An 18113-nucleotide genomic window follows, 5' to 3' on the forward strand; every position below is an offset into this window, starting at 1 on the left:
ATCTGAATTGGCATTTTGTGGTCTAATTTGCAGAAGTGCTGAATGATCCCAGATGAAACAGGACTCAGTTGGTGCTAGACATATAAAGTGTTCTGAATGAAGAACATACCAACTTCTTGCAATGTTCATTTGAAATACTGTCTCAAACTGAGTAACCAGAATCTACATACCTTAAACTACAGAGAATTCCAACCCAAGCCCATCCCAAAACCACTGAACCCAAGAGGTAACAAAGTGGATTTATGGCTGGTGATTCTTTTCTACGGGAAGGTGTGGAAGAGGCATCCTTCTGCCTTTCAGCCTGGTACCCAAAGAGGTGTCCTGGCCACTAAAATCCCAAATCGAAGGTAGTGCAGTAAGGTTGCCGCCCCTCACCTGGACCTCTCACAGATACCATCTGCTGCTCCTTTTCATGTGTGTTCATGGTTCTGCCAGGCAGGACCATAAGCAAGTCAGATACAGCGGCATGGTCATGGGAGTGACAGTGTAGGGCTCAGGGGCTCTGGCAGTGCCCAGTTCTTCCAGGCAAAAGCACTGAGTCTCTGGAAATTGATGTATGGTTGGGAAGGTGGAGTCACCAAGAGGGCTTGGGTGGGTTTTGAAGACATGGTGACTGCCAGTGGGGGCCACAGGAAAAAAAAAAAGTGGGAAGAGAGAGCTCAACTGTGTAAGGAAGGCTTGAAACTAGGAGGTAGGCAGGTCAGTGGCACGAGTCCAAAGGTAATTGAAACAAATGGTAGTTTATGGGGAATACAAGTTGACAAGGAAACATTTATAAATGCATGAGCATGTAGAGGAAGACCCTGGAAAGAAAGCTGCAGAGCCACAGCAGTGACACCATCAGTTTCTGTGCCCCAGCTTACAGGCAGTAACTTTAAATCTCAGTAAGTGGCTAATTAGCCCTCCCATGTGACCAAATACTACAGCAAACTAAGGGCAAGAATAAAAGCATAAAAGAAGCCTGTAAGAATAAAATCAGAAAGGCCAAGGCACAAAAAGTCAATATAATTAGTAAAGGAAATAGAGGGTAATAAGAAAGCACTTCTATGCGTTAAAAGTTAGAGCAAGACAATAGCAAAAAAACAACCTACCCTTCCATAAGGATGAAAAGCTAGAAAAAGGTGACACAGAAAAAGCCAAAGTGATTAATGTCTTTTTCCCCTCACCTCTCAGCAAAAAGAATTAACTATGACCAGTTGACTAACCCTTAATGTCTAAGGCTAAATAATAGAAAGAATAGACTACTTCAGTAAGTCAATTATTTTCCAGTCAGCCAGACCTGACAGAAACCAACTGAGAGTACGTAGGAAACTGGCTGAAGCAATCCGAGAGCCATGAGTGATCCTTTCTCTCAGCATCTGGGGAATGGAAGACTGGAGACAGGTGATTGCAGTAGCCAGGTGTTTGGCGGGGGGGGTTGTTTGGTTTGGTTTGGTTTTTAAAAAAAAGCTTGAGGAATATAGGCAAACAGCCTAACTTGAATTGCTGGAAATATATTGAAACAAATAATTAAACAAAGTTTTCTTTTGTGTATGGGAAATAATGAAATGATAAGTAGAGGCCAAGAAATATTTGCCAGGAACAAATCATGCCGAACCAAGCTAATTTCCTTCTCTGACAAGTAGCAGGTCATATGGAAAATAGATATTACATATCTTGACTTGAACAAGGCTTTCAAAACAGTCTCTTGTGATTTCTTGTAAGCGAGCTAAAACGAAAGTGTTGTAAGGTAAACTCATAGCTGCTTGAAAAAAAATACTAGAAGAGGAATTATCGTCGGTTCGTTGTTGAAGTGGAAGGATTTTGGAAAGCAGTTCCACAGATGCCCTTCCCAGGACTCGTACCACTCACATTTTCATTGTGTTTTGGAAGATGGTATATCGAATGTGACTACCAAGTTTGTAGAGAAAGTTCTACAAGCACCTTGGCAGGATTAGCATCTTGATCAATTGAAGAAATGGTCTGAAAACAGTGGGATTCAGTGCAGTAAGGACAAGTGTAAACTATTACACTTAGGTAGGAATAAACCCCCAAATGGAGAGCAGCCAGCAAGGCAAAAGACTTGCAGAAAAATCCCTTGGGGATTTTGAAAGAGTTCAAGCTAAGAATTAACAATGCCATGCTGGTGTGGAAAAACAAGTATTGTGCTGAAGTGTATAAACTGACTAGATATATGAAACAATTTCTCCACTCCTATTCAGCACAGGTGAGGTCTCAAACTGGAAAATGAACTGATTCACTTTGGTCACTGAACTCAAGAGAGGAATGGGCAATCAGGGAAAGTCCTGAGAGCATCAAGAAGTACTAAAAGTCTTAAAAAACTGACCCTGGAGGGAAATCTCAAAGAGCTAGATTTGTTTAGTCTAGAGAAAAGAGGACTGAGAAGAAACATGATAACGGTCTTCAAATATGTAAAAGGTAGCTGCTCAGTGGAAGGCAGTGGGTAACTCTCAATGCTTAGAGAGGAGCAGGGAGCTTAAATAGTATCTAGAGTTACAATTTCTGCTATATATAAGGAAAAATTTCCTAGCTGGGAGGCTAAGAAAGCCTTTGTGCCAGTGAAGGTCATTGAATCTTTAGCGCTGACAGTTTTAAACACAGCTGAAAAAGGCATCATTTAGGTATTGTTCAGTGCGTTTGGGAAGGGGGGTATGAGACCCAAGGGCAACAGCTTGCGAGGCAAGTGCACATAATAACTTGCAGATGCATATTTGAAAGGCGTACGTAGCATCTGGAGCTGGGACTCATGGCGTCATGAGATTGTCGTCACTGGATAAAACGTCTCTCAGCTCCCAGAAGGTTCTTTCCAGCGCATGTAACCTCAAAGCAGGGAAAAAGAAATCAGATCTAATATGCAAACTTTGACAGTTTTCTGACCCCTGGATAATTTCTTGAGGTCTCTTCCTACCTTCTACAATTGTAAATAGACACAGGCTGTGCCAGAATGGTTGAACTGCTGCTGCAGTTGTTTCCTGTTTACAGGTGAAAAACAGATACTAAGCCTTCATTGGTAACTTATGAAAAAAAAAAGAAAAATCTAGCTATATCGTGCATTTCTGGCAAAAGGAACTTGAAATCCCATCACCTGGGAGACAACCAAGTACTAGCATTTTTCCTTTATGAGAGGACTGAAAGGTTTTGTCATGAACCTGGAAGACTGTTTTTGTTGCGTTGCTTTGCAAATATTTGGGAGGCAACAGTCCTTGTCCGTGTCCTGGCACCCTGCTGTTCTGAATAGCCAAGCCAAGAAGATGGTGTGAGAAGCAGCAAAGGTACAAAGAGGGGGAAATAACATGCATCAGGCAGCACAAAACGTGTATGACATGAGTGGAAATAAAACCCAGGTCTTTCTGGTGTTTACTCCAGAACCATCCATCTTCTCGCACTGCTGTCCTACTGTAACAGTACTGGTTTCAACAGTTAAGTTTCCTATACAGAGAGCTCATGTGAAGGTTGCATTTTATGTTGGCAATGCCTACAGACTGTGTATATTGCTAAGGCATTTTTCTAGTGCTATGAAAGTGATAATGTAATTCTATGCAATTAAAATGACACTTCCTCCATGCGTAATGCCTCTCTCCAGCTTTACAGCTGTTTGCCATGTTCTCTGTGAGGGCATTTGCTGATAATAAATTGTGTTGTGGAAATATAATAACGTGAACAAGGAAATCTAAACTGATCCAATTGTTTAATCTAGTTTAAACCTACATTTGCTCAGAGGAATCCCTAACCCAGATTAATTTAGAGAAGTGATGAGGTTTGATCTCATCACTCTTACAAAGCACACATGCAAACCCCATACTGTTATGTTGCTATTAATAGTGCTGACATGTATATGTATGCTCATAATCTTGTAAAAATATGAGAAAAGCAAAAAAATAAATCAGTAAATACAATCCTCCCTTTTTTCAGTGGAGCCCACTTGCCTTCTGCTTCCTGAGGGAAGCCCTGCATCATGGCTTCAGAGTATCCTGTTCCCAAATTCTAGTTTATTAAAGCAAAGAATGCTCAGTCAGGCTTTATCTCTGCTTTTCTTAGGGAGACAGTAACTTCTGTGCCATGTTACCATATATCCAGGTTTCCCCAGGCATTTATTCTTTCTCCATTAAAAAATTGTATCTGGGCAGGGAATGCAGATTTTGTAAACTTCTTCAGAATTTTCAGATACCGGACAGTCTGACTGGAATTGTGACTTTGAGCATGGTTGATAGATGTCTGACTGTCATTGATGCACCTATTTCACACCAGCAGATGCTTCATGTACAGTGAGGCTGATGCTTCTAAGAAGCGTAAGAGCTATTGCGCTTATATTGTAGAGCTGATTACCACCTGCGCAGGACTTCTGATACAACAGGAATGTTTTGGTTTTACTATGCATTTGCAGACCAACAATACCACCTTGCAGTGCAAGTCTAATGATTTCAAAAGCCTCAGATTTGGTGCACATGTGTTATCCAGAACACACACAAGTATTTTAGTCTGAGAAATCCCCATGAAAAAAATAGCCTCTCTGGGCCTCTGTGGAGATATTAGAAATACTCAATAAACAGTAAATAGTTAAGGCTAAAACCTAACTCATACTGTGTTTTTTCAAGGGTGCAGGAGAAAAAGCAGGTGAGAATCTTTTGAGGAGAGAGGGGAATATTTGGGACAAATGGTAAGTTTTTGCCAAGCATGTTTAGCAGGTGAGGAGGCAAATCTACCCCTCCCCAGGCTGCCTGCCTGCCAAGTAAGCTAGTTGTGACATGCTTTACTCCCACTTTGAAAAGTGTTATATATCCCACATCATTCATTCCACAAGATTAAGGAATTCTCTCTTGGCATGACATAAAGAGGATTCATCAGGCACCTTCTCTGTTTCCCTCTCATGCTGCCAGCCAGAGGAAGATTGTTGTGGGGAAAAAAAGGCCTTGCTATTAGTCTTGGTTTCTTTATTGTGGAGTGACAATTTATAATTGCCCATAACAAACAGGATCCCCATATTTTTCCTGGTATTAACTTCAGTGAACAGAGCTCACTGGAGTTATACTACAATGGAATTTAGTCCTAGCAGTATTATATTAAGAAAGCCATTTGGTGCAATGTGAATAATTTCAATTAGAGAATTTTAAATCTTTTGGATAATACAGTTATCTGCGCATGTGCAACCTGCAGTAGATGCCTATTTTGTTACAACCGGAAGCTTCAAGTTCAGTTTTTACAGATGACTAATGCAGTTGTTACTCAATTTCTACAATTGATATTTGTGCAAATGTAATGTCTTTTACAAAGGTCAGGCTGCTTACAGGTGTTTAATATTACTGATACCATCTACCTGGGAAATGAAATTACCCAAGAATCATGTATGTTTTAAGAATTTAATAGGAACAGTTTGTGCTAGTTTGACTGAAAACTAGTTAGTTTTCCTTCATGCAGTTAGAAACCTTTCTTTTTCGTAGCTAGCATGGTCATTGTTTGGACTTAGTTTGAGAACAAGACGATAAAACGCCAGCACAGAGCTCATGTTTTTAATTGCTCTGGTCTGGGAGCCAAGGACATTCTGAGCGCTCTCCCCACAGGTGTGAGGTAGTAAGGGGGCGTAGATGGGGCAGAGCTTGGCTGACATCCAGACTGAGCAGTAAGAGTATTCCATCCCATTAGTGTCATGCTTCGTATTTAAGGAGAATCAGGATCTTCCAGTTAGTTCTTTTCCTCATTCAGTTGGAGCCGGGACGGGGACCTGTTGGGGGAAGTTCTGTTAGGGAATTTCTGTAGTTTGGCCTTTTCCCATCCTGCCAGTTTGCAGAGGCCTCTGGGCCTTTCTGCCTTTTTCTCTCTTCTCTCCCCAGGGTTGGCTGTTGGGACCAGGTGCTGCTGCCTGGGACTGGCTGCTTGGTACAGATGGAGCTCATGAGGAATTGCATTGAGTATCTTTTGTTTTATATTCTATCTTATATGTATGATTACTAATAGTGTATTAGTATTTTGTTATTGTATTAAAGTGTGTTTATGTCAATCCAAGTTTCTCCCTTCCCATTTGATTCTCTTCCCTGTTTGGGGATGGGAGGCGGGTAGTGAGCAAGCAGCTGCCATGGTTATTTTGCTAGCTCGGGTTAAACTATGACACAGTTTTTCTAAAACTATTATGAAATTTCTGGTAATTTGTATTTCTGTCTGGATGGAAATTCGGTAGCAAAATATCTTTTTGATAGCGCTTCAAAACCCCACACAATGACAAGACTTCCAAACTGAAAGTAAAAGCCAGAACATTTGTCTGAACTCCCACAAGATCTGGAAGATTTTGAGGTTTGGAATAAAATTATAGTTATAATGTCTGAGTCTACCTTTATTTTTCACAAGAGAAAAACCCAAGTCTTGGAAAAGTTATGAGACAGCCTGATATACACTGCACTGGAATGGCTTTGAGAATCACATGGCTCTTCTCAACACAGTCAATTTTGTTGCAGAAAAATGATAGATCGCTTATAGAAGGTTAGCAGCGGGCTAAGGAAGCGTTGGGCAGCTCAGTCTGAAATCAGGCAGTACCAATCAGTCATGGTGGGACAGGAAAACCGTTGTAAGAAGCTGGCAAGCACACCGGCTTCAGCCACTGTTTAGAGCACTGCCCCTTAATTTAGCAAGGAAGTATGAAAGGATCACTCGAGGTTCCACAAGGTGCAAGAAATGCTTTCTCCAAGCTTCAGATAAAAACCATTCCACTTCCTCCTAATGAAAATATGAACTTTTTGACTCACCCACTTACCTCTGCATCATTAGAGCAATCTCACCTCGCAGAATCAAGAGCAGAGAGTGGGGCTGCATCCTTGTCTAACTCTGATCTTTGTGCACTTCTCAAGTCGCACAAGAAAAAAGTATAACCTTGGCAAAAACACCTAGCTGAAGATCATGTCTAACACAAAGGTATTTCTGAGTATAAAACTAGTGTTTCGTCCTAAGGTCTTGCAGTTGTAGGTGCCTAATAAAATGTGCAGACCACAGGGATGCTATCTGGTGGTAGACCAGGATCATCCATGACCTTTAAGAACTAAGACTCCCAGCAGTTTTCTAAATCACTTGCTCTTCCCTTCTCCTCCTTGCAGATTCAGCACTGCCAAGACAACTCACCCAGATCTTACAAAACCAAAACTGTTCAGGTTTTTGTTTTCATCTGTCACATTAATCAATAAGAGAAGACACTGTAAATGACCTAGGAAAAAATGTTCCGATGGAAAAAGATGATCACCAGAAATTAGAGTATTACAAATGCTAAATCGTCTCAGTGGATATTGGGGAAAACCACATTGGGGAAGTCCACAGTATGCGATATCTTCACGATACAAAAGTACTGATACAAAAAAGGAGAGTAAGCCAATGTTCTTTCTGCCACTGGCATAGATTGATTTAGAATGGCCTGTCCTGCTCACACAGATCCATTTCTTTCTTTAAAAAAACCCAAAAAATTTGTAGTAAATCACCCCAATTAAACTTTCTAGCTAAACGAGTATGTAACACAATGATAGTACCTCTGGTTTTGTTATCACTTTGTTTTTACCTGTCCAATTCAACTACAAGTTCTCTTAATACAAAATGCATGGTAAATATAATCAGCTATACATCTAATTCCCAGCAAATAAGATCAGTGCACGGATCTAGTGTATTTATATGATGGGTATATTCAAATCAATCTACACTAAGAACTTAGTGGCTTTTGAAAAGCTAATGAAGCTCGTAACGAATCTTCAGCATAATATACTGCAAGTTCCTTAGTGAATGAAGTGGCAGAACAGTAAAAGTCTGTCTTAGTGACAATTACAGGCCAGTTCTGCATTCATGAGTATGTACATTTCAATTAGTCTGAACTTTTAAATGGGATTCTACCATGAAAGAGGGCCTGAAATAGGAATCAGGGCTCCCATATTTTGTCTCAATGATTTTTGCAGGGAAGGTGCTCCACCTAGAAACGAAAGAGTATGCTAACCTCCAGACCTGAAAAAAAGCATGGGCTCTGAGGACCAGGAACCCAGGGGTATTCGCTTGTTGACCTTTTTATGCCCTTAATGGCATCTTAGCTATCCCATGGCCTTCAGTGAATTTGCAGAGTTAACTCAGTGTACTACAGTAAAAAGCTCTGTCTCATCTCTGAGAAAAAGCTCCAGCTTGTTCAGCCTTTTTTTTAATTCATGGTGAAGTAACAAAGCGAAAGCTGTGGAAGAAAATACTGCAAGCAAGAATATCTGAACGTGTAAAAATGGAGGATCAGCTCTTTCTTCCGTACTTTGAATAAAAACTCAGAAACCTCTCTCAGGATCGCTACCTCAAAAAAAAGAGACAAAAATTATACAACCAACAGATGAAACCAGTTTGCAGCATCATTTCTTATAGATACCAATCTGCATCCAAAATCTTGTAACTTCTTAGCTTTCGAGAAAATCAGTAGGATTTACTTTCTATTTACAACCCTGCTGGGGCTGTTCTGCAATTTAACACACAATTTAGCAACACAGCAAGCTCGGTAGGAGCAAGAGTATGTTGAACCTGAGTTACTAAGCACAGCAAGTTCAGGCAAGCACGACTGTCTGGCAGCAATGCACACAGCCCTCCCAAGAGCGTGTGTGTGCGTACACACACGTGTGCGTGCACACATTAGTGTCCAGCAAGTGAGAATGAAATGGGACTGTCTTTATGAGGTACCACAGTGACCCTCAACAATGCATCCCATTAAAACAGGCATTTTCAAGCTTGCTTCAGGAGCTACAAGTGTCTGGGAAAGAGTCAATTTTTTTTTTTTTAGTGGAAGGTGATCTAGCTGTGACATTTACTGAGACTTGCAGTGTGTGCAGGGCAATTGTGATATTGACAATGCTGCCAAAAATGAGGTGAATCAGACCAGAACTTTGCTCTCAGAACTGTGTATTATATCAGCAAAATAAGAGGATCTATGTACAGAAGTTAGGATTAGATAAGTCACAGAAAAATTTCTACAGCAAACGTGTGAAAAACAATATGCGGATGATACAGCAAAACCGATGACAGCTGCAGGAAAGTAAGAAGTCAAATAGCCCCCTTGCAGAGATGTTATGAATGCTAGGACACACAAAAAAATATTGTAGCAATTCCCATTTCCACTGGTGAAACTGAATACAAAAAATGGACACTATGAAACAATGAACTGTATCATTGCTTTATGGGACGTAGAATTGTTTGTATTGTGTAATAAGATGTTACAAGTTAGCGAGGCAGAACAACTCGTGCTATTCTCAGCAGAATCACTCAGGGCATAACAGCGATTCCTTTGCTTCGTTTTTAGCAGTGGAGCCTGCATAGTTCCCTCCCTGCACAAAATTGTGCGGAGGACATGATACAATCAGTAATTCTCAAGCTCACTTCTTTCAGCTGGCACTGCTTTAATGTGTCATATTCCCAGTTCTCATGGAAAACATAGATTATAAGATAGGAGGTACCAAACACCTACCTCATGTTAATAGGGCAGTAATGCACATAATTATACCCAGTGCTTTACATCCTCTCCAATATTGGCAATGCAGAAGCTGACAATATTGGCATGTTTCCGTTGGCACCACCAGCTACTCGTGCTCAGCGCTGTGCCAACATCCCCTGATGTAAAATTAGAACAGTAAGACCACATCCTGCCTTCCTTTGTTTGCTCACCTATTTAGGCAGCGGTTTCAGCCAAGCCTGAGCCGTCCACTCCTCTGCACACAGAGGGAAAAGCGCGCATAAAGGAGCTGTGCTGCCCAGTGCTCCCACGCCACGCTGCGATAACACACATGGAGACTGGGGGAGAGAGCAACCTCTCTGCAGTGGTCACGGACACTGCAGACACTGGTGATGCTCCAGGCAGCATGCACACTAGGGATTTTCTTTGCTGACAGAAAGCCCCCTGTGACACTGCCGTCATTTCTCTGCTCATAGAATATGTACTATAGAGGCTTAAGTCTTAGCTGTAGCCAATGACTAAGTGACAGGACGTTTTCACTTACCTAAAGTACCAATACAATGATCTTCCAGTGGTTCCTTCAACTTCAGAAGGTACAAATACAATCATCTTTGCTGACTATGATCATTTCCATGGCAATGCTGTTATTGTCTAGTGCTTTGTGTGTGCCAGGCACTCTGTGAAGAGGAAACAAGACAAAAGCCCAAACTATTTACAGTTTGATGACCTGTGTCTGCAGCCTGTTGTAGCACTTCTGCAGTAATTCTGAAGGCATGCGTGTGTACACACACATACATGTTCATGGAGGAGTGGTGAGGCTCACTTAAATTTTCAGCCAGATCAAATCCATGGTTTGGCTCAACAATCGGCCGAATAAATGCTAGCATTGGCAACTAGAGATGGGAGGAACGAGCGTGTGGAGAAGAAAGAGGCAAGGTGAGACCATGTTTTTGGTGGCAGCATTAGCAGAAACTGTGGAACTGCAATACCAGCATCACTGTAATCTTGTCTTTTTGGTGGCTTGAACTGCTGTGCAACTGTGTTAAATCTGCTGCAAAGATGCGAGTAGGACACTCATGCAAGCATTACTGCAGGTGAGTCAAGTTGCAGAAACAGAGGACAAAGACACAATACAATAACAATGAAGAAAGGAACAAAAAAAAACAAAAAAAAGGAAAAACAAACAAACAAAAAACAACAACAAAAAAATAAACAGAAGTTCAGTTGCCCATCCAGTTTCCTGTCAGAAACAGCAACTCTCCTTGTGTAACATTTGTGGTGGAGTTTTAGACAGTCACACTGGAAAGAGGAGTAAAAATTGCACTTAGAAATACATAGAAAGTGACAAATGTCCTTTAGCAGAGTGGTAAGACAAAATTAGCTTTTTTTAACCTTGACTTCCTGGGCTCTAAGCATTTCTAAGTCTTGAAGCTGAACAAGCCCATTATCAGTATGAAAATGCCAAAGAAACTGGAATGCTCTAAGTTTGCTTTTTTTCCTTTCTCAAAAAAAAAAAAAAAAAAAAAAAAAAAAGCTCTTACTACTTTGTAGTTATAGCAAAATGAATAATTGACAATGATTAAATTGTTCCATATCATATGAACAACGGTCCCATATCTCACTTTTATGTAGACAATTTTTCCTTTCATTTGGCAAAGACAGCAATAGGTCTAGCTGTATCTATAGATAAAAATATAAATCTAGTTATCACACAGCAAATGACTGTCAAAGTTTTGGGCTGAATCTGTTGAAGTTCTGATAGGCTCAATCCCATTTTTTTCCATAATGTCACCAACAACCACTGTTTATTATCCAGAGTAGGGTGTTCCAGTTTAAAGAGATTCTCTTTGGTTTCTCAAATTTGGCAGGCTGTGTGCACAATACCTGTACCCTGGAAGGATCCAAGTTAACAGCTAGACTTTTTCATGTTGTGTCACATCCAAAGATCACTCCTTAGATACCTGATCGCTGAATAATGCACCTTTCCAGAAAGCTGTATGCTTTCTAATACGAGGTCTTTGTCAACAGACCAGCTCAGTTGTTTTGCTATCTGGACTGCACATGAAAGAATGATCCATTTTTTTCTTGCTTTTCAGCTGCCCTTACAGACGACAAACACGTTTCTGTACGGGACCCAGGAATAGAACAAGGAGGACTAATGTATAATATGTAACTTGGCATTGCGTGCTTTGAGACTGGTGTTTGGAAACAAGGAGAAAGTGAAAAACAATGTGTTCAGTGGAATTTTCCTTCATGTATGTATTTTATCTGCAGCTGCAATGTACGGAGGCCAAGTTATTAGAGGTGAACTGGAAAAGAAGCAGTAAAATGTCATTAACTTCAGCACTTTAGAAGCGAGGGATGGAAATGACCCGTAAGACTTCTGCCAGAGAAGGATTGCTCCTTCCAGGACCGCGATAAGCACACCAAAGAGGGAAGGGTAGGAAGCACAGGCACCATACTTTAACCCTGCCTTTCCTCCTGCTTGCCCACACCCTGGGCTTTGCCCCTCTCCCAGGTGGGATGCCGTTCCGGCAGGTGCTGCTCTGGTCCCCTCACTGCCCACCCACAAGCTGCACCGGGGCAGAGACCCATCTGTGTTGGGAAGGAAAGGAGGAGTGGGGAAAGGGGGAAGTGGACCTTCAGAAACAGGCTGCTGAGGTTTCATGGGTGCTTTTCAACACACAAATGTTATGAGAATACAAGAGGCTCTTCCTCACTGAATGTGGATACGAAATTTAATACAAAGAAAGCCCACTCTCAGTATATTGACACAGTATTTTCATAAAGATTAGTCCTTCGGAGATGGATTATACAACTTTACTTATTAGAGGAATGTGAAGATTAAAGATCCCAAATACTCTATATTTTTGAATTGTTGTAATAAATGTGCCAGGAATCTGGGGAGATTTCCAAAATGCATTTTAATCCATAGTAGGCTGAAAGCTGTGCACTGTAAGCAATTTTCATTGTTAGAGGAAAGTAAATATAAATTACTGAAGAATCAGAAAATCCTGTTCCAACTAGCAGCTCCCACAGTATTTCACTCGTGTGCATACAGTATTTTGAAAGGAAGGAAGGCAAAAAATCTGTAATAAACTACCACTTAATGACACATTTTCAAAATCGAGATGTTGGCTTGCATGTAGAAAGGCTTTTCTTGCACCTCCTAAACTGCACAAATAGCTTTTCTATATGCAAACTAGCATCTGCACTACATATGCACCTATATCCAGGATGGTGCATACACAAAAATAGATGTGAAAATTGAGACTTACAATTGTAGAGGCCAAGCTGGGGTCCCTTTTAAAGTTAGTTTTCAGGTACTAATTTAAATACATAAAAGGGAAGAAATTGGGAGCTAATCCTTCTTCCCTCCCCACTCTACTTATTTCAGACTTTCCCAACTGTGTTAGATATGAAAGGGTCTAAGAAGAAAGTATTATCATAGCTAATGCAGTGCCCAGGGTATGAGTCATATGCCAGAATGCCCGCTCCTGCCTGTGGACAGAGGGACTTGGAACACAAAAGGCTCTGAGGAGGAGGGACAGCACTTCAGCAGCCCCCAGCTACTGGGAGGCTGGAGGTGGAGCTGGCTGGTGATAACTGGACAAATTGTTTCCATCACATGGTTAATGACTCAGCATCATTATCCCAAAGTATTTATTTTTTCATCTCTACCAGCTTGCCCAGCACACTTGTGTGGAAAAGAATGTGGGGGGACTGGGAGAGGGGAGGTAGGCATTAAAGTTTGTAGCCTTTGATGAGTGAGCATCATGCATATTTTCCACTGCTGCTTTGCCATCTCTCGGGTTGTAACATTACAACTGTAGCACCATCAGAGAGATTCTGGACTTCAGTGAAGCTTGGATCAGGGCTCAGTCAATAAATACACCCTGCTCACCCACAGCAGTAAGGAATTCTAACCCGGTTGCCTGTGTGCACACGTATTGCTTCTACGTGCACACACGCAGCTGGAAACCCCTCACCTGGGTTGAGAACAGTGAGCGAGCAAATGCTGACTACTCTCTTCCTGCATTCTCCGAAATATCAGGAGTTATACCTCTCCACAACACTGGCAAGTAGTGAGTAGAAACGGCCGTGACAAGAGTGGGAGTAATCAGTGTATGTGCAGCATATACTGATACATAGCTGCTGCAGCCCTCGTTCCCTTCAGCTCGTTCCCAGAATAAGAAAGTGATAGTATATGTAGGTTTATTTTAAGTAGGGCTAGAGCACACATATAGCTGGCTTGTACACAGACCCCTGCAAACGCTGCTTACTCGGTGCAATATGTTATGTCACCATGGCCCTAAATACCTCTGCTTTGCAGACCAAATTCAACACATAACTTTTGTAAAACAGTGACACTTTCAATACCCTTTCTGTTGTCAGTGGAGTGGAGAAGTGTTAATATGGATTTTGGTACTTATCTGTATTTACTGCTACCCTGCTGGCTCTCTGTCACTAATATTCATAAAGACACCCACAACAATGAACAGTGGAGCCTTGCTAATGCCTCCCACCAGCCACATGGTATGCAGAGCTTAAGGTTGGAAGGTCACATATTCCTTCCCTTTGTTTTTATTCCCCATTTGGCGAAGACCGACCACAGAAGGGCACTCAGTTGCCTGAGCGGTTTGGACTAGACTCCTTTCAGTGGTGCCCAACAGTAGGGTGAGGGGCAGTGGGCACAGACTGAAGCACAGGAGGTTCCATCTAAATATGAGGAAAAACTTCTTTACTTTGAGGGTGCCAGAGCACTGGAACAGGCTGCCCAGAGAGGTCGCGGAGTCTCCTTCTCTGGAGACATTCAAGACCTGCCTGGACACATTCCTGTGTGATCTGCTCTGGGTGAACCTGCTTTAGCAGGTGGGTTGAACGAGATGATCTAAAGAGGTCCCTTCCAACCCCAACCATTCTGTGGTTCTGTGACTGAAAGGCCTTTTTCTAGCAGGAGGTACACTCGCTCCTCAGTCTTCAAAATGAAACCCAACCAGCAAAAAGAAGATGAGCCCAATCCTGCACAGAAGTCTTTAAAACAATTGATTGTTGTCATTAATGTATTAGGGACCATCCTGCCCCAGCTGACAAAGAGCAGAGATACTGGTGAGTCCAATTCATAAAGAGCACAGTCACTGAAGGCCAGTTTGTACCAGGCAGCCTGGTGCCATGGGATGCTCCTTGCTCCTCTTTCCAGCACCAACTGATTGTACGTTGTATCAGCAGCTGCTTTTGCCGCTGAGGACGACGCATGCATATCCTAACACAAGAAATAGCCCACTAGCTATTTTCTAGCTACTAAGAGCTGCCTCAGTGTGCAGTCTGCTACGTGAGCAATATCTTCTAGTGCAGAGAGCAGATTTGTTGGCTGGGCAGTCATACTGCATCTAAGGTCACCACTTTACTCTGAGCTTTCCTACCATCTGTGCTTCTCTGCTCTCCTACTTAGAGGGGGCAGCCAAAGGCAGAATCCAGCTCTTAATTTAGACCCCCAAATGTTATATAAAAGTTATTCATCCCAGATGGACTCAGTCTCAGAAGTCACTGTTACAAAAGACTTGTTAAACAGTCAATTTTACGAGTGAAGATGAATTAATACCTCTCCATGTTATCTTTTTGTGTTTTCTATTCTCTACTTCTAGGTATATACTCACTTAATAACTCATCCAAAGAGTCAGAAGAGCCCCTTTGAGCTTAACTAACAGGCTATGTTACCAAGTAAGAAAATGCAGTTTGTGCTTAATTTAAATTTGCTCGAGTTTGACACTTTCTGTCACCTTGCATGTCAAACAAAAACAGCCCAAAGAGACTAGAAAGACTATCACCAAATTATATCCTGATGAAGGATATTAATATTTGCAGTCTTGTCCAAGAAGCAAAGCAAGAGGCAAACCAGCATTTTCAAAAGCAGCACCCATTCTGCGTACCTTCAAGCAGGGTTCGCTTGAGCCTGAATCTCTGCTGGGTAGCCACCAATAGCAGGTGGCACTCAGAGGACTCCTTTGTCCAAAAATAAAATTCCAGGTATCTGAACTCCTTAGCTCAGACTTGAGGCATACTAAACCACAGTACACTCTTGAAAAGATGCCCCAAAGTCAGTGTGTACTCGGGAAGTCTGAGAAACACGAGGAGCGGAAATTTCACCTCCAAGTCCTATCCTGAAGTACAAGACTTGCACGCAGAGCTAATGGCATAACACACACTTGTGCTGCCTGATCATGAGCAAGTTTACCAGCAGCTGTAGAAAATACGTGCATAATGGCCATATCCTCACTTTTATGGATAAAATCTTGGGAAGTGGAAGGAGGAACATATCCATTACATGAGCAAGTATGGTATTTGTCCTCCCTTTAACCTAATGTTCTGAAGTGTGTGAAAGATTAGCATTAAGGATTTCCACGGGCCATTTGCTGTAACCCTATCTAGACAACTTCCTGAAATAAAAGAACAAATTTCAGTTCCTAGGTAGACGCTTTCAGGTAAATGAGAATATAACCAAAGAATAATTTACCACAAATGTGGGCTACATGTATAAATGAGACAGATCAGTGGTTTACTTGATTCAAGAAGAGGTTCTGAAGGCAAGAACTCTCCTAAAGTGCCTGCATTTAGTGAGCATAATCTCACTGAGGCATCTAAGATCTCATGATTGTTTCCTACTCTAAGCATTAAAAAACACTGACATTTTACTGATAACATTACCCAATGGCTGTGGCCAAAAGATGCTTTTTAAATACTAAACACCTTTCCTGGCAACAGCCTCCCCTCTCTTTTCAGAAAATTAACCCTGTCCACAGTAAAGTAAAAAAGAAGAAATTCACACATTAGAATTGCTTGGAAAAGTAATCACAGGGCTGAAGCATACATTAACAAACCAAATGTATCACAGTGAACTGGAAAGCTCGCTAATAGCCTTACAAAATATCAGACACAACAGGTTGCTAATTTAACAAGCTTCACTAATACAGGATTTCTTGGCTGCTTCCCCCTTAAGTAAGCATTTTTGCCAGTTTTAGATCCTCACTAATTTTTATTCCTCACACTCATTTTTCTGAATTTTTCAACTTGCTAATTTCCTAGGTATTTATTTATTTGAGTGTAACAAATCCATCTTCACAGTATACATGATTCTTAATACACCCAGCATGGATTATAGGAGGTCAGCTCTCTGAAGACGTTGGAACTAGAGGACTCTACCTGGGAAGTCACTGGCTACTATGTAAAATTACTTTAGGTGCTACCTTGATGCAAGGTGCACCTTCTATAGAGCCAAGATTTCATCCCATGTGTTTTCAGAGACTAATAAAAAAGTGACTTGGAAGAATCATCACTGCCCTGCAGGCTCATTCACATGATGGCATGAAAATGTGAGCAGAAACAAGCCAGCTCCTCCACAGCAAGCAGTAAAACTTCCCCTGAAATCAATGAGACCATTTTGCTTCCTCTGCATCTTGAATCGATGATGTCCCAGTAATCTTGCTGCACGCTACCAGTGAGATAGCGCTACCATGTCCCAGCTTCTGCAATGGGACAGTTGGGTGGCAGCAGGTCCTGCTCACACCTCCTGCCCCTGGCGCTGGTTAGCGGGACCCTCTGGCTGGAGAGGCAGGAGCACAGTCCCCCACAGCAGAGAGACTGGCAGGGAGCAAGATCGGGACCCCGCTGCAGGAGAGGGGGAACAGTCTGTGCAGAATCGGGGTGATGTGTAAGGTGAAAGTGCAAAAGCAAGAGGTGGGAGGCTGGGACTTTCTGTTCCCTGGCACGGTAAAGGGTTGGTTGAAACAAAGAAGAAGTAAGGGAGGATTTAGGCTGGCCAACAGGGAGAGGAGGAGGAGAACAGCACTGGGAGGCAGAAGTCAACCTAGTGGGAACAGAATTTAGGAGGAGATTGTTAATTTGTTCAGCAGATGATGGCGGGTTAGCCCATGTTCACTGCAGCTAAGCGCACACAGACTTGCACACCACACACAATAGCACGTGTATTTTTCACTTGCACAGGTAGGCTCAGCTCGTGGACAAGAAGTAGTGGGATATTTTTTCTTTCTATAGTAAGTTCTGGGTCTTCCCTGCTTTGAAGGGATCGGTGCCTATTTTGGCTGTCCAAGCTGAAAGAGTGAGATTCATCTCCAGGTAACCATGAGACAGGTGTTTTGCAACAGGCAGACACCTGAGGGACAACCAGGGTGTCACCCAGAATGAGGTAGCTGAGAAAGCTTTTGGCATCTGGGTCTCTCCAAGTGTCACATATAGCAGAAGACCTTCTCTCAACCGACCAGGACAAACTCTGGAAAGAAGGGTGAGTGGCTTTCCTAATGGAAGTGAGCAGCAGGAGGTCTGTCATCTACCCACGGAGGAAGAATGAGGCCAAACTCATATGCCTCGGCTTCAACAGTGTTGTTAATGTTGTTGCTATGTCCTCTCCCAACCTCTGAGCTCCCCCATCATCCTGCAGGTCTCCTTTTGCTGGCTCCTGATTCTTGCAGACACAATGTGACAAAGTATATGGGAAGGATGTGCCCTACCAATTGGATGCGGGATTTAAGTGACATTTAGCCTGAAAAGGTACAGGGACCTGCTGAGCTAAACCCCAGTGCACCCATGTTCTGCAGAGATGTCTACTGTTGGCAGAGAGTCAGTGAGAAGGGCTCATATCACCCTCCAGAGCTTCCCAAGA

This window comes from Caloenas nicobarica, chromosome 1, assembly GCF_036013445.1.
Source record: "Caloenas nicobarica isolate bCalNic1 chromosome 1, bCalNic1.hap1, whole genome shotgun sequence".
Classification (NCBI taxonomy): Eukaryota; Metazoa; Chordata; class Aves; order Columbiformes; family Columbidae; genus Caloenas; species Caloenas nicobarica.